Raw genomic sequence first — 13,458 nt, forward strand, 5'->3', positions numbered from 1 at the left:
TCCAGTGAACCTTCCTGAGCACGAGGAAGGAGCAATTGTGGCAGCTACTAGGCACCCAAGACCCTATGTAGTTATTCCTGTTCCAAAGAAAGATGACCAATTATCTGAGTCTGAGATAAGTGCCATTAGCAATCATTCACATGCAAGAAAGGTTGTAGAAATTATGTTTGGACACAAAAAGCAGGCTTGGCAAGATGGGCAAGATAAGAGGTTGCCAGACAATGTGCGTATGCAGATAATGCATGCAAAAACACCTGATCCTGTGATAAATGACCCAAAGGTAATCCCTAGAAGACAGACACACATGGAGATTTTGCAAGACATTTTCATGCCCAAATGGTATGTTAAGAGAGTGAAACTTTCTGAACTTTCTCCTACCCAAGGAACAAATGCAGGTGTGCCCCGTCCACTTATAGATGTGCCTATGATTTATCCAGAAAGAAGAAGGTATGCTGGTACACTTCATGATATGATAATGGAAGGTCACATGAGGAGAATGAGAACAAAGGAAACATTGAAGAAGATGATTTCAAGCTAAATGACTACCTGGACAGCACGCCACATTTGGGAAATAACATTTGGTACCAGCATATGAAAGAAGAAGGAAGAAGAACCTCGAATGAGGAATGCTTTGTGTGTGCATTCCTGCCAAACAGTATGGGAAAGTCTAAAATCTTCATAGCTATCAAAATAGACGTTCAGACAGCTCATTGTCTTTCACACATAGCGCTTTGCAAAACCAGAGGCCAGTTCATGGGTCGAGATGCCTACCTCAAATGGGCAACTGAATGGACAGATCCAGATGAAGATGACTATGTTCAAGATACCAAGACAAGAAACAGAGCCCATACCAAGAATCATGTGATCAGATATGAGAAGCCTAGAGTAAAAGGAGCTGGAATCAGATGGAAAGTAAACAAGAAATTGGAGGTTGCAGGAAAATCTGCACAGGACACTCAAAGATGGAAGAATAGAGGCCAAATGCAGATCTGGGGATCTGTGTTATCACCAGATGGATGGGAAGAAGGAGTGGCCATCTGCAGAGACTGGATGTTATAAACCAGGCATTGAAAACGTGCAGAATGGCTGCAAGCCATTATGGCCAAGACTTGCTAAACTACTGACTTGGGTCGAAGAAAGAGAAGGACCCCTGTAGATACTGCCATTGGAGAGTTCAAAGCTGTGCTTCAGAAATAATGGCACAAGAAAGGTTGGAGAAAATAAGAATTGTGGTAGAATCTTTGTTGTTCCAGGAATGGTACATGGTACAGCAGTGATCATGGATCATTATTGGGCTTGTGGAGCCAGAGCTTATATCAGATTGCCTCCAGATTGGGGAGCAATATGCACATTGGTGAATGCCCATGTTCCAGCTTTGGTGATTCCAAAGAGTGATTTGCACATTGACAATTTTCCAAAAGCAGATGCTCACCTGAGGAAGAAGAAATCTGTGGAGCTGATAAAGAGGATGAAGAGAGAGAACTATTTCTTAGCTAAATAAATAGAAGATTTCAATGCCATGCCATACGAGCACAGGTTGTTTAGCCAGACCTCATCTGTGTTCATGTTGATCTTCATGCCAGCTATCCAGGTTGGAGCAAACACCAAGTGGCTGCAAATCACCTGATGGGAATTGCTGCAGATAATTAACACTACAATTAAGGGATTCAATGCGATCAGAGAAGAGATGAGAGCCATACGATTGATGACTTTTCAGAACAGATACGTCCTGGATATGATTACAGCAATGTATGGATGTGTTTATGCTAAAATCGGAGAATCATGTTGCACATTTATACCTTCTCATGATGACGAGACTGGAACCTTGGCAGAGGCCATAGACATGCTGATGAAACTCCATGGCCAGATGATAGATGAAGTAGAAGACATTGCTGATGACAGCTGGGTTGGATCACTTTTCTCTTGGATTCCACAAACATTTCCAAGTTACTTGGCACCCTGATAGTGATGATATTGCTTGGATCTTGTGTGATCAAGATAATAATCTCACAATGCAAGAAGACAGCAAAGAAAGCCATGCAGATGAATATTATGATTGATGTTGACTCATGATGGAAGCCCAAAGACCTGACAGATGAAGAGATCAGAGACTTTGTGAAGGCTAGTATACATGCACCTGAGGGGACAAAGTTCCTGTATCCGAAAAATCATAAGAAATATTTGGGAAGATGGATCTACTGTAGTCCAAGTGGACAATTCCAGCTCATGACATGAAATAAGGATGAGCATGTGGAAACAGCAGGGTGCCTGAAGGGAGTCATAAAGATATGTATCCCAAAGAAGTTGTTCTTCAGGCCAAGCTGCCTGGATGTGAAGGATGATGTGGGAGTGGTCGATGAATCACCCAGAGCAGGGAGTGTAGAGTAGGAGCCAAGAACCCCCACCTCAATCGACTGGCCCCTGTATGCTGGAAACCAAAGTATGTGATGTATACAGAACAGCTGAATCGACAAAGAGCAGAGTATGGACTCAGTCCAGTACCAGTGAAAGGGCCAGTACCTTAGAGAATCTGGGAGCCAAGTTAACCATTGAGAAAACCATATCTCCATACACAGAAATATGATGGCCATTTGAATGAAATCCCTGAATAAGCAGACCCAATAAGCAGCAAGAATGAATGGTAGTGTCACTAACCATTGCCAATATACGTTACATGGAGTTGAAGATGACATACATAAAAGAGATGCAGTGACCAGAGAATGCAGGAACACTCTCAAGGATGAATTTCTAAGGCCTAATTGACAGTAGACCACTGAGGTGATGATAGATTGATATGCTAATTGGTGGGAAGCTAAAGTTAAGGCAACCTCACCAGCATTTGGATGGCCAGCCTGCAGGCTGCTAACGTAGGTGGAAAAGTACTGAATGAGGATAGAGTGCCAACCAATTGTAGAAGACCTGCATATTTAGGGGTCCTATAGTTGGTAAACCAATGGGACGTTGTGTATTTAGTGATGTTCATAGTGGTCATTTTTAGGGAGGGCTTAGCTGCCCCTCCTGAGGTTGAGTAACCAATCACATAGTTACACTTTTTTAGACTAGTATGGATCATATACTTATATCTTCACTCAAAACCAATAGAACATGCTTACCAGTTGGATGACGTTAGCACACATGTCGTTTAGATGAAAGTTCAGTTTTTTCATAAAGTACTTTGAGTTTGAAGATTGAGCGATTGCGTTGATGTTCGTTATGCTCCCTGTTTTAGATAATTGACATTAAAGCAGTCTTCCTTTTGTCAACTTCCTGAGTCGGCTCCATTATTGATGTATGAGTAAGGTCTGCATCCCCATCCATCTTGGGGGTAATTGCTACTCATCAAAGGGTCTGGACTATCCAGTTCAAACCTCTGTAAGAAAACCCCCACTGCCCCAGAGCACACTGGCATGGCAGCTTTGGGGTGACTCTCGCTTAGTAGCGAAAGTTGCAAAACGTTTCTGTGAGTGACAGTGGAATGTCACTGCACCTGTTCATAAGCTGCAGGGAGGTAACGTATCACACTTACCAAGCCAACCCCTGGGTGTTCATAGAGGCATAGGAACAACCGTCCTCCAAAATCCCTGGTAGACCGGGCCCACCTTAAAAAAAAATACACAGCTGCTGGCCTCTTTAGGAATGGGAATAATTCACAGACTGGGGTAACAGGCAGTTGTTCCAAGAGAAGTTGCTGTGGAAAGTCACAGAGAAAAGTCTTGAAAGTAATGATTTCAGCTCATGCAAATGAATGGATTCGCAACTTGCTTACTGATGCCACCCCTACTCATGACAAGTGAAATGTACACAGGGTCCGGCTTTGACTTGCCAGCTTCGTTAGGTGGTAGACAGTTCATGTGTTTAGCAGTAGCTTCTCAAATGGAGTCCAGTGGTGGAAGTGAATTGAAAAAAGTAGTGGAACTGTGGTCTAAGCAGGGGAGAGGGTAGGTGGAAGCATAGTGCAACATGTAACAAGGCATTGCGGCTGGGACATTGCAGTTGTCTAAGTGACTAGTAACTAAGGCTCCTATTAAAACTTTACAATTGCTCAGGGACATGAATGGACAAATCCTCTATAAAGAATGGTGAATATGGTCGTAAAAAGTAGAGGAATGGTAAACAGAAAAAAACCAAAAGTAATGGAACACTGACCATTCCCCCTCACTTCGATAACTGATGGAGCAAGCCTTCTCTTTTTGAGTTTGATTCCCCAGAAGGGCAAAGTAATTAGTAACTCTTTCACCTTTTTGAGGTCAATAAAGTGAGTGTCATTAAATTTGGTACTTAGAACATCTATTATTAAGTGCTATATTATTATACCTGTTACACTATGGGATCAAGCAAAATCGGGAAGCAAAGTGCCCAATTTGATGGCATAGAGGCAGTACGTCCCTCTAAAAAAGAAATGAATTACACTTGGTTGTTGAGCAACCCAAAGCCCCCATTCCCCTGTCACACAGAAGTGTACAATGTGTGGGTTTGCCAGATATGTTGGTGTGTCTGCATATGTGCACAGCCAATAGGTGTTTGTAAATTCTGAAACATTGGTGGTTTGTGTTGTGTATGCAGAATTAATAGTGCAAATACCTCAGTTAAACTACTTGGTTGTGTATTATTTCATTGGAGTGGGTGGGGCACCATTTTATTTCAGACTCTCTCTGAGGTCTTGCTGGCAGGTGGGTGTAGTGGGGCAAGGTGGTCGGTCATAATTTCGAGAAAAAAAATGTCAAAGAGAAAAATGTCGAAAAAATAATATAGAAAAAAAAAGTCGAATTCTTTTTTTTAAAATGATATATTTATTTTGGGGTCCGGGAATAAAACAAATGGGTAAAACAAATTTTTTTTAAAAAAAAGGGGGGTTGGGGGGAACCCCCCATTTCGAATAAAAAACATAATAAAAAAAATTAGACTTTTTTCGATATTATTTTTTCGAAAAAATAACTTTCAACATTTTTGTATTAGAAAAAATGACTATAAACCGTGGGGCAATTATTGACTAGAAAGCATGTTCAGGCTCTGCCCCCCTGCCTTCCTCAGAAGAAATGAAATTATAAGATAAGAAAGGACACATCTGAAACAGCACGTTAACCTCTCCTCGAAATGCAGCTGGCACAAAGGATAGTTATTTTTCACTAATCAAGTAGGGGACAGATGAGGCATTAGCTTGCACAATTAGTCTGTTTCAAAATAGAATAGATTAGGTGACAGGAAGGAATGTACATAAGATAGGGACTCACTACACAAGTAGGGCATAACAACTGTAGGCAGATAAGGTTGCTGATACACATAGGAAGAAATATAATGTGACAAGCATGCACCAGGAACTCGGTAAATAGCAAAATAAGTGCAGAATAAATGTGTCTCGTAGAGGAAAATAACGTGACAAGCAGTTGCCATTTTAAAATGGCCCTGACACAGCAGAGAATTAAGCACTGCAGCTTTAAGAGAGGAGTCAGATAAGCACACTATTTGAACAAATACATTTAATTCAGGAAAATTCTGTGGCCAGCTAGTTGATAGCTGCCTCAAAGGAATGTGAATGCCCAAGACTCCATAAGAGAGGGTTACACAGTGGAACAGGATACCATTGTCTGCATCCAACTGTCAAGGTAAATCAAGTTGCAACAACACAGCAGATTATTTGAAGTCTATTGGAAGAGCTGAACATCCAAGGAAATTTCATAAATAGTTGGCAGATAAATGGCTCAGCGATCGGCTAAGTGTGACAGAGAAGAGTGATGTTGCTAAAGAGCAAATAATTACCACCCACTTGGTGAAAGCAGAATGATTCATAATAACAGTATTCATAAATGTGTCACGAACAGGCTGGCACAGTTGCAGTTGCAAGAACAGGTCCTTGAGACTCAGCAACATCATTGTGGAGATAACATGGGCTGTTTTATTTCATTAACAACAAAGGTGATGCGCTTGTCCTCTCCTCCCATCTACAATAAAACATGTCATCATGCCACCAGTTCACGGAGAGTGTGACTGCATGTTAACCGATAAATGCATGTTTTTTCACAGCAGAAGTAATTTAGAGCCTACCAATAATATTCAAGCATGATGATGTAGCAAATTTTTAATGGGATGGTTTATGGGTGGGATCTTAGATAAAGAAGCTATCCAAACATTATTGTTGGACATATATAATTATATATTTAGCTTAGTAAAGGGAAACAATGACCAGGAGCAATAGGTTTTCATAACTATGACATCAAAATTACTATAAAAAGTGCATTTTCCTGTTGCGAGGTGGAGAAAAATCTTGAGTGTTAATCTTGTTTTCCCCCCAGTTTCACACTGCAATTAAAGCTGGGTTACCTTGCATTTGGCATACCGCAATCCACTCTGTGTTGTCTCTTTATTGGCAAATACTAGTTATTTTATTTATTTATATATTAGTTAGAGGGCTATTTGGTTTTCAGCCTCAGTTTCATGGGTATTAGGGAAGGTTTCTAAAGCGTGTTGCCTGAGTCTGTTTTATGGTTACTTATGCATTGGTTTTCATCAGACATGAAGTGCACACCGTTTTAGATTTGTCATTGTGTCCTTCTGTTGCTCACCTGGGACTTCATTAAAGAAACTTCACACCAGTGCAAGTGCAATTTTGCAGGGTGTTAGCACTAGAGCAAAAATTGTCTTAGTGCAAAGAAAACATGCTTTCAATGTCCTGGTGCTAATACCACTCGTTATTAGCACTAGGGGACACTTTGGCCTCGTGCAAAAATACACTGGAATTCATAGCAACTTTTTCTCACGTGCTAATACTGTGCAAACTTGCACCAGAGCAACATTTCTATAACCTCACCTTTGCTGTTCTTTACATTCCAAGACAGAGTGACATTTTATTTCAAAGGGCGCCTCTATTGGTGTAACTCAGGCTCTTGGACGAACTTTGGTAATGAGTTATAAAGCTGGGAGTTCAGAAAGCGTTAGCTAATCCTTAATGAATGTTTATATTCTTGAAAATGCGATCGATACAACTGATTAAAAAAAAGAAAATTGGCATATTTATTGTATCCCTTAGTGCCACAGCAAAAATGTCCTCACTGACATCAAAGGCCAACAACATTATCATAGCTGTGCTTTGTATGGATTGAGGTGTCCGTCAGCCCTGCATGAGTCCTGAGGCAGGTGTTGTGTGCCACTGTGCCAATGCCGCTCCATTTCTCTGCCTGGAGGCTGACCCAGTGCAAGTTCTTTCTCGTGCCTGCTGTTTGGGTGGTCACTCCTTCCTTTCATTGCCCCCAAATTCAGGGCCATCTATACAGTGCTAGCTGCATCATTAAATTGTAGGTGGGGTTCACTGCTGTTTTTTATTTTTAGTTTGGGCTATTAGGTGGCGCTTACATTATAGCACAGCATTATAGTACAGCTAGGGATAAATGGCAAATGAGGGACAGACAGATTGTATTTGTTGTTTGGCTATTTGCCCACCCATTGACTGTGAAGGCCATGTTAATTCCTATGGCCATTCTCACCCAGTTCCTGCCCCTCCCCACGCAAACCACCTCCTCATGGGAACTCTTCGAGCTTGCTTTAATCAAGCCTAAGCGTCAAGCTTTGCACTTGAAGTGGCTGCCAGTGTTTTTTCAAAGCAGTCTTTGAAAGTTAATGACTTAATTGGGGTTGGAAACCTGCTACTGGTGTAATAGAGACTCAATTCATAAGCATATGCGTGTCCTTCACTGAAGTCCCGTTAAATGCAAGAATTGGCAAAGCCAACAGTTTTGGCTTACGTATAAGTATAAGGACTACTACACCAAGACTAAGAGATAAAAGATTATTATTATGCAGTGCTTAATTTGATTTGATTTTGCTAAAATGTATTTTATTTTATCTTAGTAACGTATATATTTTGCTTGTTTTATATATGGTTTGTATTGTTATGATGTATATGTGTAAAGCTTATTTTTTAAACTAAATCACATTAAAGATATTATTATTATTATAAGTATTAAGCATTTGCCAAGCACTACTATGCCCAGCTACTCGCACCATTTAGCACTTGGTACCATCAATGGCCAGTTAACACCACTACGACAGTGCCTGGCAAGTACCTTTCTCATGACTACACAAAAGCCCAAACAGTGGGCTTTGTCAATGCTTGTTTGCAATTGTTGCCAGTATTGCTCTCACCACTGATTTGCAGAAAGGGCTTAATTAAATAAATCCATGCAAGACTGGCATATATTTTTTAATCGTCATGACTCATGGGCCCACATAAAGTGCTTTATTGCGGAAGATTACAATTATTCATGCAGTTCTAAGCACTTTCTTTCGTTAATGGAAATTACCTTAGCAATTTTAACCAATCAGTGAACATCCGAGCAAATGCACCATTTTTATAAAACAGTGGAACACACCAAATTGCCTCCGCCAAGCTGCGGACTGGAGCTCTTTATGTTTGCACCCTTTAACCTGAGGCTGCATTAACCATCAGGATCTGCCTGCCACGAGCCTCAAAATACATCCTTGTTTGTTCAATTTATTGCCTGCAGCTGAATGAAAAGACGCACAGAAGCTTGAGAGTTTGTTAAATAAATGTATTTGTTAGTTTGGCTGTCATTGACAGTAACAAGGTAATGTTTTCTCACCCCTCCACCAATCATCATTTTACATTTCGACAGAAAGAATGACACAGATGCACATTAACTCTATTGTATAACTCTTCTGTGGATATTCAATCTCTTTCAAACTCTCACTCCTCTTGAGATCATTGAAGCATACCATACTGGTTTTGCTTGATAATGTTCTCTATCAAGATTTATTTTTTTTAAATTATAAATCAAACGATAAAAACATTAACAAAATCACAATCGAGCATTGAACTTAGACGCAGAAAAATAAAAAGGTAACTACTCATAACTCTGCAACCATATATCAAGAATCTTCCAGCACAAAGGTAGCAATTAAAAATGATTACGCTTCAGTGCGATTGTCAAGTGCTCTCAAGGGATTCTCAGGCCCCCATCCACCCACCTCTGAAAGGCTTTGCGATTGCATCCGATGTGCAATCCAGGTTGCCCACCACTAGAGAGAAGGGGCCATGGCCTGGGTGTATCCCCCACAATCCCAATAAAACAGTGAGGCTGAGATCGACTCCCCCAGTTGGCCTTCAACTTTATGGGTTTCTCCTCCCAGGGCTATCAGGTCCCTCAATGGTATCTCAGTGGCTTTTTGTTCAATTTGGCTCCAGTTTGCCTCTGTGGAGCTGTGCAGCCATGTGTACATTTGCACTATCGGAGCGGCCCTCGTGTATTTATTCAGATGTTGAATCCCCAGCCCACCAAGGGCCGGGGTATGGTACCTCAACCGCCGGGCTATTCGCTAAGGCATTGTATTGCTCTCCCCAGAGTGCACGGAAAAAACATAAATCACCAATGCAATTACAGAGCAAATACTTTGAAGATAAACAGACGCAATAACTCACAACCACACACTCTTAGAAGATAATCAGCTCTTATATGGCTATTTATTCAAAGCTTAGAAGCAACCAATAATAACTTAGAAATAACTCAGAGAAGTAATATAGACATAAATCACAGAAGAAGTAAAGAATTCAAAATGAAATACATCACCGTGAGCATAACAGTATTCCTCATCTCACCCAGAAGCGGCTGGAAGACCCCGGGAACAGCCAGGCCGAGAGCACCACAGCTCACAGGAGTGCCAGACGTAAGCGTCCTTCTCCGGCTGAAGTCTCACCTGACCACCACCGGGCTTCCGCATATATATACACACTCCACAAAAGGGAGTCAATTCTCAAACCTTCTGGAAATTGCACTTGCGCAGTTGATGAGCAGCCGTCGGTTGCCAGCTGGGTCAATCGAGAGCTACCCTCAAGGAGCAGAGTGCCTCCCTCCTCTAAAACACGCTCCACGGAGAACAGTAACAAACCATAACAAAGTTAGTTTTCCCAGCAGAAATGTCCTTGACCGCATACCAGGTTTGGAAAGCATGTTTGTCTCAGCAACATGAATCTAACACTCAGCAAAATGTGTGCAGCTTTTCACTGCGGCATGAAGTAAATATTCATCATGGCTCCGAGCGCTCCCAGAATGCATTGCGCACCAGCGCCATTTTAATTCAAGCATAACAGGCATTCATTTCCATATGAAACTGAACATTTCCCTTTGAAGTGGCTGCAGAACTCGTTTGAGGATTTTAATAGGGAGGCTGATCAACATATAAAGCAACTTGGGGACCTGGTTGATTTTCAAGGTGTGTATCCTCCCTTTCCACGAAATGTCCTGACTAATCCAGTGCCCAAGATTGCCTATAAGATGTTTGAGTAAGGGTACCAAATTATGTCTCATGAGACTTCCCTGCTTCAATGTTAGTTTGACCCCCCAGATAGTTGAGAGCAGATTGGGGGCAGATTCCACCCAGTTCCAGCTTAATATATTCTGCAGGGTATCAGCCACTGTTTCTGTCTCTGTTATGTTGAGTCAGATTGTCTTAGAATGGTATATTGAGAATCTTTCCTCCCTTTAGAAGTTGGAGAGCTCTGCGGCCACTTTTGGGAGTGACAAGCCAGCTTCTGTTAGGAACAACAAAATATCACCTGCATATAGTGCTATTTTATGGTGAGCCCTTTTTACTACTTGCCCTTGATGCGGCCATTGGATAAAAAATGTTGTGCAAAAAGTTCCATGAAAAGATCAAACAAGAGCCGGGGCAGATGGCACCCCTCTCAGTCACCCTTAGTTAGATTGATGCACGAGTAAGGCTATTGTTGACTCTAAGCGTAGTGTTCAGAGCTTTAAGTGTGGCTTGCACCCAGGTCCTGAAGTTTGGGCCAATTCATATGTCCTTCATTACCTCCAATAGGAATCCAACCCTACCAGGATTAGGCATATTCTTTCCTTGGTGGCCCAATCAATTAGGTTGACAGCTCTCCATATGTTGCCATGTGAACACCCCCACATCCTGATTGGTCTGGGTGTATGACCGATGGAAGTATCTTGGCTAATCTGGTGGCTAGGACTTGCCCAAAGACCTTTGCATCTACGTTTAAAAGTCAGATGGGCCTAAACGAGGAACAGTCAGACAGGACTTTCCCCTCCTTAAGCATGCGAGTGGTTACAAACTCGGCCATGGATAGGGGGAGTTATCTGAAATCTAGAAAGGAGTTGAACAACTTGGCGAGTTGTCATGTGATCTGTTGCCTGAACATTTTATAAAATAATGGGGTGAACCCATCCGCCCCCTTGGGCTTTGTGGAGGGGAGGCCTTGGATGGCCAAACCCACTTCCTTCTCTGTTATGGGAACCTCAAGCTGGTCCCGCTGCTCCACTGTTAGCCGAGGCAGGGTGATGCATTGCAGATATTCTCGCTCCTCAGTTCGTGGGAGAGGATCTCCCGACATGACCTGAGCAAAACAGTGGTAGGCCACCTCTACCTTTGCTTGTTTGATCTCTTGTATGTTGCTCCTGCTATCTACCAGTCCAGCTATGTAGTTCTTATTCCAGATCTTCTGCAATTTATAGTTCAGGAGCCTATTTGCTTTGTTCCTGTGGGAAAAGTAGTTGTGTCGGTGTAGATTAGTGCTTTTGCAGTGCGGCCTGAGAGGTAGGCTTCTAATTTACAGGGTGCTATGCAGAGGTTTCTTTGTGCTCTCAGGGAGGTCTTTTACTTAAGAGCCAGTTCCTGTTGCCTCACCTCGACCCCCAACTCCTTCATAATCTCTTCCTTTAAACAGGTGTAGGTGGTGGGTTTTGAAATTAGCTCCCCGCCGTACAACTGTTTAAAGGCATCCCATATAGTTTGGAGTGGCATCCCCTGTGTCATGTTGATGGCAAAGTACAAGTCTATTAGGTCTGCCATTACCATAAGAATAACCATATCTCTCAGGGGAGCCCATTTCAAGTGGGTCTGGGGGCCCTCTAGCTGACCCGCCCACTAGTTGCCCACCATCGCGGAGTGGTCAATGTGAAACCTGATGCCTATGCTAGTGTTTCTCACCATGGGGACTAGAGACCTAGGGATCAGAAGCAGGTCTATGTGGGAATGACCCTGTGAATATGGGAGAAAAAGATGTAGTCCTTCTCTTTCCCATGTTGGAACCTCTATATGTCTATAACGTTAAGGTCACTCAGAAGTTGCAGCAGGGCATGCACATATATAAAATCTGGAGCATTGGCCGCCAAAGTCTTGCCTTGGACTGGATTCAGCGTGGTGTGAAAGTCCCTCCCTAATATTAGGTGTCCTGCCATGAAGGATACAATCCTGGGGACTATGTCTGCAAATGAATTGGTCTTGCCTCTCATTCAGGGAATAAATCATGATGAGTGTCACCAGGTGTCCAAGCAGTATTCCTTATCTATGAGATAGCAACCCCCTGGATCTCTGAGGATGGCTTGCTTAATAAAGGGTATTTATTTGGCCAGCAGGATGGCAATGGCACACTTCTTCTGTCCACTTGTGAAAAACTGCATAGGGAATAATTTAGATTGCAGCCTCGGCATGTCTGCCCTCAGTAAGTGAGTTTCCTGGAGCATCACAATATGCAACCCTATCTGGGACAGGCAAGATAGAGCGTTTCTGCATTTCATGGGGGAGGTTATCCCTTGGGTATTTATTGTTTGCTAGTTGCACTTCAGCTAAGGTCGTGACCATGTTGGTGGTTAGGCGAATGTAGCCTGCGCCTATTTTCAGTCAGTCGTGCCAGGATTGGGTGGAACTTTATCTGGCACCTCCGTCTTGTCAGCCCTAGCATGCGCTCCTTATCCTGGAAGAGGTGCACGCGTGTGAGAACGTCTGGCACCAGGCTTTTTTCTTTCTGATACTTGGTGTAGACACAGTGCCCATTGGCCAGTATGACAGGAATGGCAGGTTCAGGTGTGAATCCTAGGTCTTGAAAGAGCTCCTGGATGTATCTCATTAGATCTTGGTCCTGGACAGTGGCGGGGATGCCTCTTATTCTCAGGTTGTTTGACCCGAAGTGATTCTCCGGGTCTTCCTGTTTAGCCGTCTGGTTTCCTCCCAATGTTTCAGGAACGTCCACTCTATTTGGCAGTTCTGTGATGTCATACGACTGCTCACATGTGGTATTCTCAAAGTCGTTGATGCAGTGTTCAGCCTCTGCAACCTGTCCGTCTAATGTCGAGACTTTGTGAGCGAGCTCCTGCATAGTGTCTTGAATTCTTTTCTTGAGGTCGGCGAACAGTTTGCTCAAATCACTCTGCATGGATGGGGCATTGTCTGGATGCTCTTGGCACTCTGCCATGTGCACCTGCGCAATGGTGGTCACGTCTGATTTTTTAGATTTTCCCCAGTGGCCATTAGTGTCAGGACATCTCCCGACTTGTTTTATTGTTGTATGCTTGGTCATGGTGGGCTGCACTTCCTGCTCATGCGCAGAGAGAGGTTCTGGCACTGTGTGTCAACTGCGGCTGATGCGCCAGGTATATGGCCTGCCCTGACTGCGTATGGCCTTCTGCATTGTGTGGTTGGGTG

The sequence above is a fragment of the Ambystoma mexicanum genome, chromosome 7p (assembly GCF_040938575.1).
Source record: "Ambystoma mexicanum isolate Mex_15411 chromosome 7p, UKY_AmexF1_1, whole genome shotgun sequence".
Classification (NCBI taxonomy): Eukaryota; Metazoa; Chordata; class Amphibia; order Caudata; family Ambystomatidae; genus Ambystoma; species Ambystoma mexicanum.